Below are 13,035 nucleotides of genomic sequence, written 5' to 3' on the forward strand. Positions count from 1 at the left end.
CGCGCCCCACAGGGGAAGCCCTTATTCCTTATTCATAGACCCCTTTCGTTTTTCTGCAATATCTTCTAAACTACTAGACGTATTGTGGCGAAATTCAGTACCTTGGGCTGCATCAATTTAACCCTCGCCCGTATGGGGGGAGGGCGTCGAACGCCCCCCCCCCCTCGGTTTTTCGCGAATAACTCGCGTAAAAAGCGGCCGATCGCGACGATACTTTCAGTACCCTCGTGTTAATCAATTTTACACCTATCCTGAAATTTTCATGAACCTGACCTTAATGACCTTTGACCTGTGACCTACTTTTCGAGACCATGTTTGGCCGGATTCGCGATTCGGCGTATGTCGGCTCGCATTAGCCGCGCGTTTGCAGTCTTTTCGTGGTTTTAAGCGTTCAAACATGGGATATGATGTTGTGCCCATGCATTAGGGTGGGTGTCAAGGTCACCGAAAGGTCAGGTAAGGTCATTGACCTTTGATGACCTCGTTTCACTTTTTCGAGTTTTACATGTTGCTAGGCCAGTTTTTGGAGCTGAATTCGAATTTAGCAACCATATGAACATTTACGAAGTAGTTTTGGTGCCTTCGTAACATGTTACGAAGCTGTCAGAGGCGGTTTCACCTACTACGAATACCCTTACTGGTTGACCTGACCTGACCTGACCCGACCTGGCCTAAATGCATGAATATATCATCTGTGATCAAAACTAACATGATATTCGTGATCAGCACCCTGAAAAAACCCATGGCAGCCAGCTTTACGACTTTCTAACAGGTCCCGATTTCCCGACTTTTGCGTCATTGACCTGACCTGGAAGGTCAACCGATGACCTAGGACCTTAAAATTGGATATCATCGGCTTCCTCTCGTGACGGGCAACACGCTCGTTTTTTTCCGCGAAGCTCTAGCTCGATCAGGGGCGAAACGGCAAGGGGAAGGGTCCAACGGACCCCCCCCCCCTATACGTTCGCGACTGGAAAAACACCAATACGGGCGAGGGTTAAGTCTTTTCGTTAACCCTCGCCCTGGCAGGAGGGGGTCGATGCGCCCCCCCCCCTAAGGTTTTTCGAAGATAGCGTAAAAACGGCGACGCGCAGCGCCCTCAAATTTGGCACAGCCTGTGGGGCACCCATTTTACATATAGTCAGGGGAAGGAGGCCCAATTTTGGGCCGAATAACGCAAAATTGGGTAGAGCTTAGCAAAGGGTGGTTTCTGGGACAAAAATGACTGTTGAGCCCGAATCTGACCGGTGCGCACCTCTAACTAATGCTGCACCACTTCCAGAGCACGTGCAACTGCGTGGTTCTTCTTTTTTGAAGAATGGTACCCTTTTTATATATCTTAAAATAAAATTAGTCGTGTAGTTGTGTTGTATTCCAAAACTTTAATATTATAGTCAAAATTCATTGCAATAAATGAAAATCCTAGTTAACGCATATCGCAGACAATCTATGACGTCACTGTGACGTCATTTATTCGTAAACTGACCGGAAAATGAGGTGTGACAACAAAACATTTAACTTTATTCACAGGATACGCTCATTGGCGGGTTCAAAATGCACTGAGCATGCTCAGAAAATATCTCCCCGTTGCAAAAAGTAAAACATTCGGCGACTAGGCTCCGACGGGTGCGGACGTGTTCTGCCACGGTCCGCATTAGTTAGGTTGCTCCGATCCGAATTGCGCGCTGGTTGGGTTGTTTCAAACAACAGACCGGTGCATTTCCCTCCCTTTTCCATCATCTCGTTTATTCAAGTCATTATTTCGCTTTGTCTTCTAAATTATAATATTAATATTCACATCCTCGCTCTCCCTCCATCGGCTTCCGGCTCCAATCCATTCCTCGTCGGTTGCGGCCGGCAGCGGTAATTGGCCGACGCCGGTCACGTGATCGTGACGTCAGCCCGCCGGCTAGCGGCGTTCGCGCGGTTTCTTGGCGCGGTTTATTGGCGCGCTTTTTTTTCTAACCGCGGGCGCGCCTGAGCACATCTTCGCGGGTAATTCCAGTTCTGTTCCGGCCGTAATAATTTGTCAAGCCCTCTATTTTTGCCACTGAATTTGATCATTCTACTTCTGAGAAAACAAGGATGGCACCCACGCTGTCTCGCCCCCGCCCACCCCTCGTCCTCCCTCTCATGGGCCCCTATCCTTCTGACCCCGCCCCCGAACCCCTCCCTGACCCGATGATGGACCAAGTTCCAGAGGGTCAGTCCTTCGTCCACCTGACTCCTGAAGACTCGTTCCGCCGCCTCTCCCCATTTAAACTGCAGAGGGAGATGGACATGGCAATCGGCCCGTGCGTGAACGCCAAAGTGATCCGGTCAGGAAACATTCTGATCCGGGTCTTCAATAAAGAGCAGGCTCGACTCGCCCTGAGCATCACCACCTTCTGTGGCACGGCCGTTACGGCCGCCCCGGCTACCCGCCTTAACACCGTGGCGGGTACGTGCTACTCCCCGGCACTCCAGTACATCGAGGAGGCTGAGATTCAGGCGGAGCTCCGCTCACAAGGAGTGGTAGAGGTGACGCGCCTCCGATCCAAAGGGCCTAACCCAAACCCGCTGCTAAAGCTGAGGTTTCTTGGCCTCGAGTGCCCACCTGCCATATACGCCGGATACGAGGTACTGACTGTGAGCCCGTGGGAGGTGAACCCGCGACTCTGCCGGCGCTGCGGACGTTACGGGCACCTCCAATCGACCTGCCGTTCCAAAGAGGCAAATTGTCTCCGCTGTGCCACATTGGGACACAGTTCGGATGAGTGCCAGAGGGAGGAGGTCCAGTGCGCCCACTGTGGCGGCCCTCATCCCGCCTGGGATAAGAAGTGCCCGGCGTGGCACTTCCATAAGGAAAAACTTAACCGGAAGCCGCCCTCTGCCCCTCCACCCCGCCCGGCCGGGCACTCTTTCCCTAGCGAGCGCAGATACGCCGACGCCGTCCGGGGGAGTAAGCCCCGCTGCTCAGGACCTCAGGCTGGACCCAGGCAGCGCTCCGACCCGAACCTGACCCCGCCGCCCCGTACAGAAGTGGAGCCTCCTCGTCCGTCGCACCCGGAGTCGACGGAAACTGTCACGACACCAGTCCTCCAGGCCGCTCCCACCCCCGACGAGACGGACACGGTCATAGATACTTCGGCGGGAGCAGCTCAGCCTCTGGCCGAGGTGCCAACTGAGACTCAGCCAGACCACGTCCACAAGACCCCTGCAGCAAATCAAACTGACGCGGTCGCTGTAGCCAAAGCATCTCTCGACGACCCAGAGCCGGTGACCCCTGTCAAGGAGATGCCCATTGAAACCCCTCAGACTCCGCTTCTCGCAGACTCCGCGGTCCCAGAGACCCCAGACGTTGCCAGCACGTCTGTTGACTCCGCAGAATCTCTAGATTCTCTTGATTCGCCCAACGATACTGTCGTTGAGGCACAGTTCACACAGGAACTTTTCGAAAGTCCCGTCTCCGCCGACCACCTAAAACCCAGGCCCATGTCTTCTCGAGCATCCTCTCCCGCTCGTATTCGAGAAAGGTCTTCATCTCGCTCCAGCTCTCGCTCCCTTTCGACGGGAAGACGACTTACTCGTTCGCACGCTTATACCCAAGAACACCAGTAAACAAACACACACAGGGTAAATGACTCAATTTTCTGAATTCTTTCTCCAATGGAATACGAACTCGTTGGTATCCCATTGGGGGGAATTCAAGAACTATATGTTAAATAAAAAACCGTTACTAGCCGCCGTCCAAGAGACCCATCTTAAAGATTCAGATACATATAATTACAATTTCAACATTCGTGATTTCTCTTTATACACAAATAACGTAAATGAAACCCACCGCCGGGGCGGCTCGGCTCTTTACGTTTCAAATAAACTTTTGCATCATGAAATTTTCCTCCGAACTACGCTTAACGCAGTCGGAGTAAAAGTCAAAATTGCACAACTAGACCTCACTGTCCTTTCGATCTACCTTTCACCTAGCCTCCCACTTTCTTGTCCTCTACTCCTAGACCTTTTCTCCCAACTTTCCCCGCCTTTTATAATCATGGGGGATTTTAATGCACACCACCGCACATGGGGGTGCACAGAAACAAACTCGCGCGGAACACAACTCCTTAACGTAATTAACTCACTCGATTTAATGCTCATTAACAATCTTACACCCACATTCACACGCACACGCAATGGAGAGGTCATACACTCCGTCCTAGACCTCGCCATTACCGACACAAACACCGCGACACTTTTTACACAACACGTTGAAGATGACTCCCTTTTCAGTGACCACTATCCCATACATTATTTAATTAACGTCCCTTCAGGGCAGACAAACTTTAATTTTTTGCCAAGGTGGAACTTTAAGAAGACCGACTGGGCGTCTTTCCAAAATTATATTGATGAATCCTTGTCTACACCTCCACCAGATATAAACACATTTCTTAACGTCATTCTTGCCGCTGCGCATCAAAACATCCCCCATACTGGCCCCCCAAAAGAACATAGAAGAGCTCCCTGGTGGAATGCAGACTGCCAACGCGCCGTAGCCCTTCGGAAACGCGCACTCCGCCAGTTCCACCGCCGCGTGTGCGAGGCAAATGCGGAAGCCTATCGCAAAGCAAAGTATGAAGCCTCTTTGATAATTAACCACGCTAAAACCACTGGCTGGCAAAACTTTTCAAATAACTTTAATCGTTTTACTCCTTTGTCCAAAATTTGGTCACTAATAAAATGTTTTTCGGCAAGACGCAGCAACCCTTACAAAATCCCTCACCTTCACATCAACAACACCCACTACACTATCCCTTCAGACGTTGCAACACTCTTCGCACAGCATTACGCGGACATCTCCTCAGCACAACAATACACACCGCAGCTCGCCGAAACACTCGCACACGAACTGTCTACACTGAACTTTCACTCAAACAACCGCGAACTGTACAACACACTTTTTACGAACCACGAACTTACACATGCCATCTCGCGGTGTGGCAACACATCAGTAGGACCGGATCAGATTTCTTACTCCTTTTTCAAAAATCTGACTGAATCCGGTCTCAATACCTTTTTGACTTGTCTAAACTCTCTATGGGAGAACAACAGCTACCCAGAACCCTGGCGCACCAGCACCCTTATACCTATCCTAAAGCCCAGAAAACCGCCTTCTAACCCATCTAGCTATCGTCCTATCTCTCTAATTAGTTGTGCCTCTAAAATAATGGAACGTATGGTCAATGGGCGAATTAGGGCTTACCTAGAAGCAAACTCCCTTCTCTCCCCGTTTCAAAATGGTTTTCGTCACGGCCGATCAACTGCAGACAATATAACATACATTATAGATGATATCCAACGTGGTTTTCAAACAAGAAAATATACCGTTGCTGTCTTTATTGATCTCCAAAACGCATTTGATAAAGTAAATAAAATTGCCCTCCAAATAAAACTTCATAAAAAAGGATTGCGGGGCAGAATGGCCTCATACATTACAAACTTTCTGAGCAACCGAACTTTTAACGTAAGATGCGGCAACACATATTCACCTCCTTTCCGACAGGAGCACGGGCTACCACAAGGCAGTGTGTTGTCCCCGACCCTTTTCCTAGTAATGATTGATGACATAATATAAACAAATACTACTAAACTTAAATTTTCAATATATGCCGATGACATAGCCGTCTGGGTTACTGATTCGTCTGTACAAACGGCGTATTCTTACATGAACATGGCACTTGATGATATTAGAAAGTGGTGCGACAAATGGGGACTTACCGTGTCCCCAATTAAAACAGTGGCAATGATATTCGCTCCCCCTAGAAGCCGTTTTACTAACCCCCCTAGACTACAGATAAACAACATACCTATTGAATATGTAAACCAATTTAAATATTTGGGAGTCACCCTTGACAATAAACTCACATTCAATAAACACTTCGAAGATATAGCCCAACGCTGCGAAAGGCGTATAAACATACTTAAATGTATAGCTGGTAAGAAGTGGGGTGCAGATAGAAGCACACTTCTCAGACTATACATTTCCCTAATTCGCCCTATCTTGGACTATAATGCTTTTCTATTTGATGATATAGCTTCTAAGAAAATTGAGTCATTGCAAGTAATCCAGAACAAAGCACTCCGCATAGTTGCGGGCGCGATGTCCACCACAAACATAATATGTCTCCATATCGAACTCAATCTGCCTCTACTTGCACAGCGCCGGAAATACCAGCTCCTTCGGTTCTTCGCACGGTCGTGTTCCTTTCCTTCACACCACACATTTAAAATACTAAACAACCGTTACACTGAAGCTCTGCAGCCGACTGCTCCTCAAAGGCGCTTCCCGGTTATCGCCTTTCGAATTCAAATGGTGCTCAACGTCTTTCGAATATCCCATCCGAACATCATGCCCTCACCTTCACTTTCCTCTTTCTTCTTACAACAAATCAAGCATATCGATTTCCTATTCACCGATAAAAAGACAAAAATTACAAAAGAGGAAGCACAACAGCTGTTCTTTAAATACAAAGCAGAGCATCAGGCAGACGCATATATTTATACCGATGGCCAGTGGCGTATCTAGGATTTCTCTCAGGGGGGATCCGCAGTCAAAAGGGCCCTTGACTGACTGGGTTGAAAGGGCCCTTAAGTGGCAAAAGGGCCCTTGAAGCCTGAGTTGAAAGGGCGTTAGCCCGCGCCCCGTAAGGGGGGGGGGGGGCGAAACGGCCCCCTGTCCTCTTCCGTAGCACAGTGGGCCAGGCGCTTCAAAAAAGCGGAATTAAATCAATGAGCACAGCTGCGGTGCCAAAAATGATTCGCTACAGGGTAAAATATCATGCTAAAGCCGAATCCGATATCCATTTTCAAATTTGATTGGTTACGCTAGGTCATTGACCTATGACGTCATTATTTAATTTCTGCGCTGCACATATGCCTGGGACAGGAGGGCACTATGCCGCATTGGCCGCGCGTTTGCAGTCTTTTCGTGGTTTCAAGCGTTCAAACATGTGATATGATGTTGGTCCCATGCATTAGGGTGGGTGTAAAGGTCACCTGAAGGTCAGGTCAGGTCATTGACCTTCGATGACCTCGGCTCACTTTTTCGAGTTTTACATGTTTCTGGGCTAGTTTTTGGAGCTGAATTCGAATTTAGGAACCATTTAAACATTTACGAAGTAGTTTTGGTGCCTTCGTAACATGTTACGAAGCTGTCAGAGGCGGGTTGACACCTACTACGAATACCCGGCAGGACCCATACTGGTTGACCTGACCTGAGCTGACCCGACCTGGCCTAAATGCATGAAGACATCATCTGTGATCAAAACTAACATGATATTCGTGATCAGCATCCCGAAAAACCCCTTAGCAGCCACACTATGCGACGTTCTAACAGGTCCCGACTTTCGGCCATTGACCTGACCTCAGAGGTCACCATTTGACCTATGACCTTAAAACCGGGTACCGTTGGCTTCGTCTCGTGACGACCTACACGATGGTTCTTTCCGCGAGGCTCTAGCTCAATTAGGGGCCAAACGCGAGGAGGGTCGCATCCCCCTGTGCCGTCGAGGGATGCAAAACGGCCTATGCCGGCGAGGGTTAAACCCTTATTTGTCCATTTCGCGCAAAAATGCGCAAAATATTTGCATTGGGCAGCAAGCTATACACCTTGAGGAAAGTCAGGCAGCAAATATCTTCGTGTTGTTCGGTGACGTTTTCTTTATATCCTTATATAAATTCATTGCGTCGTTGCACTACCACGGTTCCGAACAGGCACTGTAAAGTGTAAACCCCACCGCTACTAGTAAGCATGAAATAGTTCCCGGGAACTTGAGTACGAGAAACATGCGCAGAAATACCGGCTGTTTTTTTAAAGCTATTTTGTACGGAATAACTTTAATGATTTTACGCTGAGAGCTTTTGAATCGGGGAACGGAATATGGTACACAGCAGTCATTTCCATCTCCAGTCGGTAAGTCCTACTTTGCGACGTTATAGCATTATCTGCCTTGACATTGGGGAAAGGAAACTTGCTTATTCGGAAACTTTGGACATTTTTACAATACTCTATCCCATAATTACAGGAATTTCACCGAAGTTGATTTTCGACTTAATTCCGCTTTTTTTGATGCGCCTGGCCCACTGTGCGTAGCTATCTCCTAAATGACTGCAGATATCGCCACCAAACTTTCAAGACCTCTCCGGGCATCCATTTTACACATTGTGACCTTTTTCCAGAGGCTATGATAGGTTGGCCGCAAATACGTCAGAATGACGTCATGTTCTGCCATTTTCGACCCAAAAAAGGTTTCGCAGGAAGAGCTATCAGGCCTACAGAGCTGTAGGAACATGAAAATGTTCCGATATAAAAAGTGTACAATTAACAGGCTTAGGTCAAATCTGAGCACAGTTTACAGAAAGTGCGTTAAAAGAGCTTTGTTTGTTTTGTTGGGTTGGACCCAGGCCCTTTCGGCTTTCGGTCTGACAGGCCATTTCAGGGCCGGAGGGATGATAGGAATTGAGGGAGACATTGGTCTGGGCGGGCACCTTGGTGACTCACTGGGGCTGAGCCTGTCCAACAGGACAGGCCGACCAGCCTCCCAAGTGCTCACTGCGCCCGGTTATGAGTGTGCTTCCTTAGGAGCTGCAGTGCGCTCCAATGGGAGCCGCCCGCATGGAATAAAGTTGCCCGTCCAGGTCCAGCCCGGATCAGGGGTTGCGGCATGGAGGAGAAGGATTTGAATGTCTTGAGGATGGAAACGGCGAAAGGGGTGTTAAAAGAGCTATTAACTACGCTTTTCCCCGGTACTGTAGCTCTATTCATTTCCGAATCATGCGGTGGTTTGTTGAAAATTGTCGAAATTGGACCTGAAAATTGGCGAAATTTAACCTTGGATGACCTATGTGAACTGAATTTTGAACTGATCTAAAAAGTGACAGGCGTAATTTCGTCATTATTGTTTGCTTGCGTCCCTTCGAACACTGCCTTAGGCGTGTTGGTACGTGGCTCAGAAGCCGAGTTATAGATGCAGGGGTGCGGAGCCGGAGCTGGAGCCGGAGGAGCCGCCGGTGCCGGCATATTTTGCCTGGAGCTGGAGCCGGAGCCGGAGCCGGAGCCGTGAAACAATATAGCCCGGAGCCGGAGCCAGAGCGGTAAAAAAGGCGGCGACTCCGGCTGTTTTTTTTTTTTTTTTTGAAGAGGAAAACATTATTGACCTACGAGTAGTTCGGTTCCACAGTGCCTGCAAGGCAGTAAAATATGTGGTATTCAAAATAGCCTTGTTATGCAAATACAGAAACAACGTGAACCAATCCTTCATCTTTTCTTTTCCACCCGTATTTATTTGTATAAAAGATGAACTGAGTACTGGAGTCGGAGCCGGAGCCGAAGCCGATTTTTTTTTCTCCGGAGCCGGAGCCGGAGCCGTCTGAAATTTCCACGCCTCCGCATCCCTGGTTAGAAGGACCCTGGCCGGGCGGGGGGGGGGGGGCGTGGGTGCCACCACATCGTTTTTTTTGCGACAGCTCGGAACACGTCGGCAGGCAACAGAGAGCCAAAACCGGGCATAGCTACCTGACCTTTGATGCAAACCGGGCCTTGTGACGCCCGCATTTTCACGGAGGGCCTCTGGTCGTCTTAAGAACCCTCTGTTACCCTCAGAGGGACCCTCTGATGGCCTCTGAAGACCATCACTGGCCTCAAAGGGTCCTCTAGTGGCCTCCATAGACCTTCTGGGTACCTGAAAGGTCCCTCTGTTTTCTCTCCAGGGGCCCTTTTTACCTCAAAAGGTTCTCTTTTACTTCAAATGACCGTATGTTGGTCTAATACATGAGGCCCCTAGTGGCCTAAAATAGCCCTCATATCATCTAAGGTGACCCCCTGTTTGCCTTAGAAAAGAGGTCCCTCCGGGTACCTGAGAGGCCCTGTTTGTGTCCCAAAGGGTCCTTTGCTGGCCTCATAAGGCCCCTAGTTGACCTAAAAAGTCCTCTGATTGTCCAAGGGTCCTCTGTTCGCCTCAGAGCTTTTTCCTTAGAGTGCCTGATGACCTCATAGAGCCCATAGTGGCCTGACATAGCCTTCATATCACCTCAGAGGGCCCTCTGTTGTAAGGCTCAAGTGGCCTTCTCAGAGGGCTCCGACTGCCCTGTGACTGACAATTGTCCACTCTTATCCCTCTTTTGGGTGACCTTTTCCCCCTCTGACACCCAAGCCAAAATACGATTTTGGGACACTGACTCCGAGGGCCAGTTGATTTTCAGAGGACCCTCTTTGAGGTGGATGTTAGGGCCCTCTATTCGCCTCAGAGGGCCCTCTGGTGGCTTCAGACTTCAGAGGACCCTATTTTGGCATCAGAGGGCGCCTCTCTGTGGCATCAGAGGGCCCTCGGAGGCCTCAAATGGCCCTATTACATCTCAGAGAGCTGTCTTTGACCTCAGAGGGATCTTTTTTACCTCTTTGTGGTGTCTAAGGGGGCCCTCTGGCCTTTGTTCGCCTCAATGAGCCTTAAGGGGTACTCCGATGACTTCCAAGGACCCTCTTTGATCTCAGAGGGCCTAAACCTCATAGGGCTCATGGTGGTCTGACATAGCCTCATATCACCTCAGAAGGCCCTCCAGTGGCCTCAGAGGGCACTTTGTGACCTTTGAAGGCCCTCCATTCGCCTTAGAGGGCCCTCTTTGATCTCTTTGATCTCTTCGATCTCAGAGGGCCCTTTGTTCACCTCAGAGGGCCCTTTGGTGACCTCCAGGGACCATCTTTGATCTAAGAGGGCCGTCTGGTGGCCTCATAGGGTACCTTGTGGCCTGACATTGACCCTCGTACCTCAGAGGACCTTCTGTTCGTCTTAAGGGGCCCTCTGCTGGTCTCAGAGGGCCCTTTGTGTGCTTGGGAGGCCCCCCTGAGTACCTGAGAGGGCCTTCTGTGTGTTTGAGAGGGCCCTATGTGTGCCTGAAAGGGTCCTCTGTGTACCTGAGACGGCCCTCTGTTCGCCTGAAAGGGTCCTCTGTGTGCCTGAAAGGGCCCTCTGTGTACCTGAGAGGGCCCTCTGTTTGCCTGCGAGGGCCCTCTGTTTGCCTGAGAGGGGGCCTCTGTGAGCCTGAGAGGGCCCTCTGTGTGCCTGAAAGGGCCCTCTGTGTACCTGAGAGGGCCCTCTGTGTGCCTGAGAGGGCCCTATGTGTGCCTGAGAGGGCCCTCTGTGAGCCTGAGAGGGCCCTATGTGTGCCTGAAAGGGCCCTCTGTGTACCTGAGAGGGCCCTCTGTTTGCCTGAGAGGGCCCTCTGTGTGTCTAAGAGGACCCTCTGTGTACCTGAGAGCGCCCTCTATGTGCCTGAAAGGGCCCTCTGTGTACCTGAGAGGGCCATCTGTTTGCCTGAGAGGGCCCTCTGTGTGCCTGAGAAGGCCCTATGTGTGCCTGAGAAGGCCCTATGTGTGCCTGAGAGGGCCCTCTGTGAGCCCTAGAGGGCCCTCTGTGTGCATGAGAGGACCCTCTGTGTGCCTGAGAGGGCCCTCTGTGAGACTGAGAGGGCCCTCTGTGTGCCTGAGAGGGACCTCTATGTACCTGAGAGGGCCCTCTGTGTGCCTGAGAGGGCCCTCTGTGTGCCTGAGAGGGCCCTATGTGTGCCTGAAAGGGCCCTCTGTGAGCCTGAGAGGGCCCTCTGTGTGCCTGAGAGGGTCCTCTGTGTGCCTGAAAGGGCCCTCTGATTGCCTGAGAGGGCCCTCTGTGTGCCTGAGAGGACCCTCTGTGAGCCTGAGAGGGCCCTCTGTGTACCTGAGAGGGCCCTCTGCGTGCCCGAGAGGGCTCTCTGTGTACCTGAGAGGGCCCTCTGTGTGCCCGAGAGGGCTCTCTGTGTGCCTGAGAGGGCCCTCTGTATCCTTCACAAGATCCCTCATTGGCCTAAATGTGTCATCTAATAATCCTCAAAAGAGTTCTACAATACTTTTTCTTTTAGCGAATAAAATGGGAAGTGGTCAAAAGGGCCCTTGAAGTCATTTCAATTTTTTTCCGTGTTATAAAAAAAAACTTTTTCTAAGCTCCAGGGGGGATCCTAGGATCCCCAGGGTCCCCCCTTGGATACGCCACTGCCGATGGCTCGCGGAGAGACGGACACTCTGCCGCAGCTATAACTTCGCAAAATTATGAAAAAACAAACAGACTTCACGACAGCCACAGCATATTCAGCGCTGAATTGATAGCGATTAGTTCGGCTCTTAAATATATTGTAAGTAAACATTTTCAGAAAGCAGTAGTATGTACAGACTCGGCTTCTTCTGTTAGAACTCTGATGACAAGAAAAACGGAAACACATCCTTTGGTATACAAAATAAAAAAGCAGCTGATTGCTCTACAGAAAGAACATAAAGAAGTAAGAATCCTCTGGATCCCCGCACATATGGGGATCCAAGGTAACGAACGGGCAGATAACCTTGCCAAAACTGGACTTCTCTTCTCGTCTCGAAATCATCTTCCGCTTCCAGTTATAGATTTTATCAACCACATTTTCGTCTCTTTTATGCAACTTCGACAAAGAGACTGGGACACAATCAAACATCCACATCTCTATCCGATTAAACCATCAATTTCCCATTTCTCTTCTTCAAATCAACCTACAAGACAAAAAGAAACCGTGCTGGCCAGACTGAGGCTAGGACACACGTATCTTACACACTCGCATATATACGACCATGTACCACCTCCAATATGTCACTATTGCCCCACACATCCAAGATACACAATACAGCACTTCATACTCCACTGCCCACGCTTACAGCACCACAGGAGACACATTATAAGACACATTACCACACATGGCCTCAGTCTTGATTTGCCAACTATCCTTGGCGACGATCATCCAGAGCTACATGATTTGCTTTTTACCTTTCTTCAGGAGGCACGTCTTATTAACAACATATAAAAACCACCTCACTGATACAAACGGAACCCCGAGCACGGGCGTGAGTGGGTGCCGTGGGGACGATAGTAACGCGGCGCCCAGTTCCTTACACGTGCAACCTAAATTCCGGTCGTTTATTTACATTTTCCTTCTGATTGCATCGTTTGCTCG

The 13,035-nt window shown here is 49.9% G+C and overlaps 1 protein-coding gene across 1 annotated transcript in view; it reads right to left on the reverse strand.

Moving 5' to 3' along the window:
* The window catches only part of LOC122379543 (serine/threonine-protein kinase/endoribonuclease IRE1-like), a 343,804-nt gene that overhangs the window by 36,180 nt on the left and 294,589 nt on the right, over positions 1-13,035 (reverse strand). The window lies entirely within an intron of this gene.

This window comes from Amphibalanus amphitrite, unplaced genomic scaffold, assembly GCF_019059575.1.
Source record: "Amphibalanus amphitrite isolate SeventyFive unplaced genomic scaffold, NRLGWU_Aamphi_draft 000008F_arrow, whole genome shotgun sequence".
Taxonomy (NCBI): domain Eukaryota; kingdom Metazoa; phylum Arthropoda; class Thecostraca; order Balanomorpha; family Balanidae; genus Amphibalanus; species Amphibalanus amphitrite.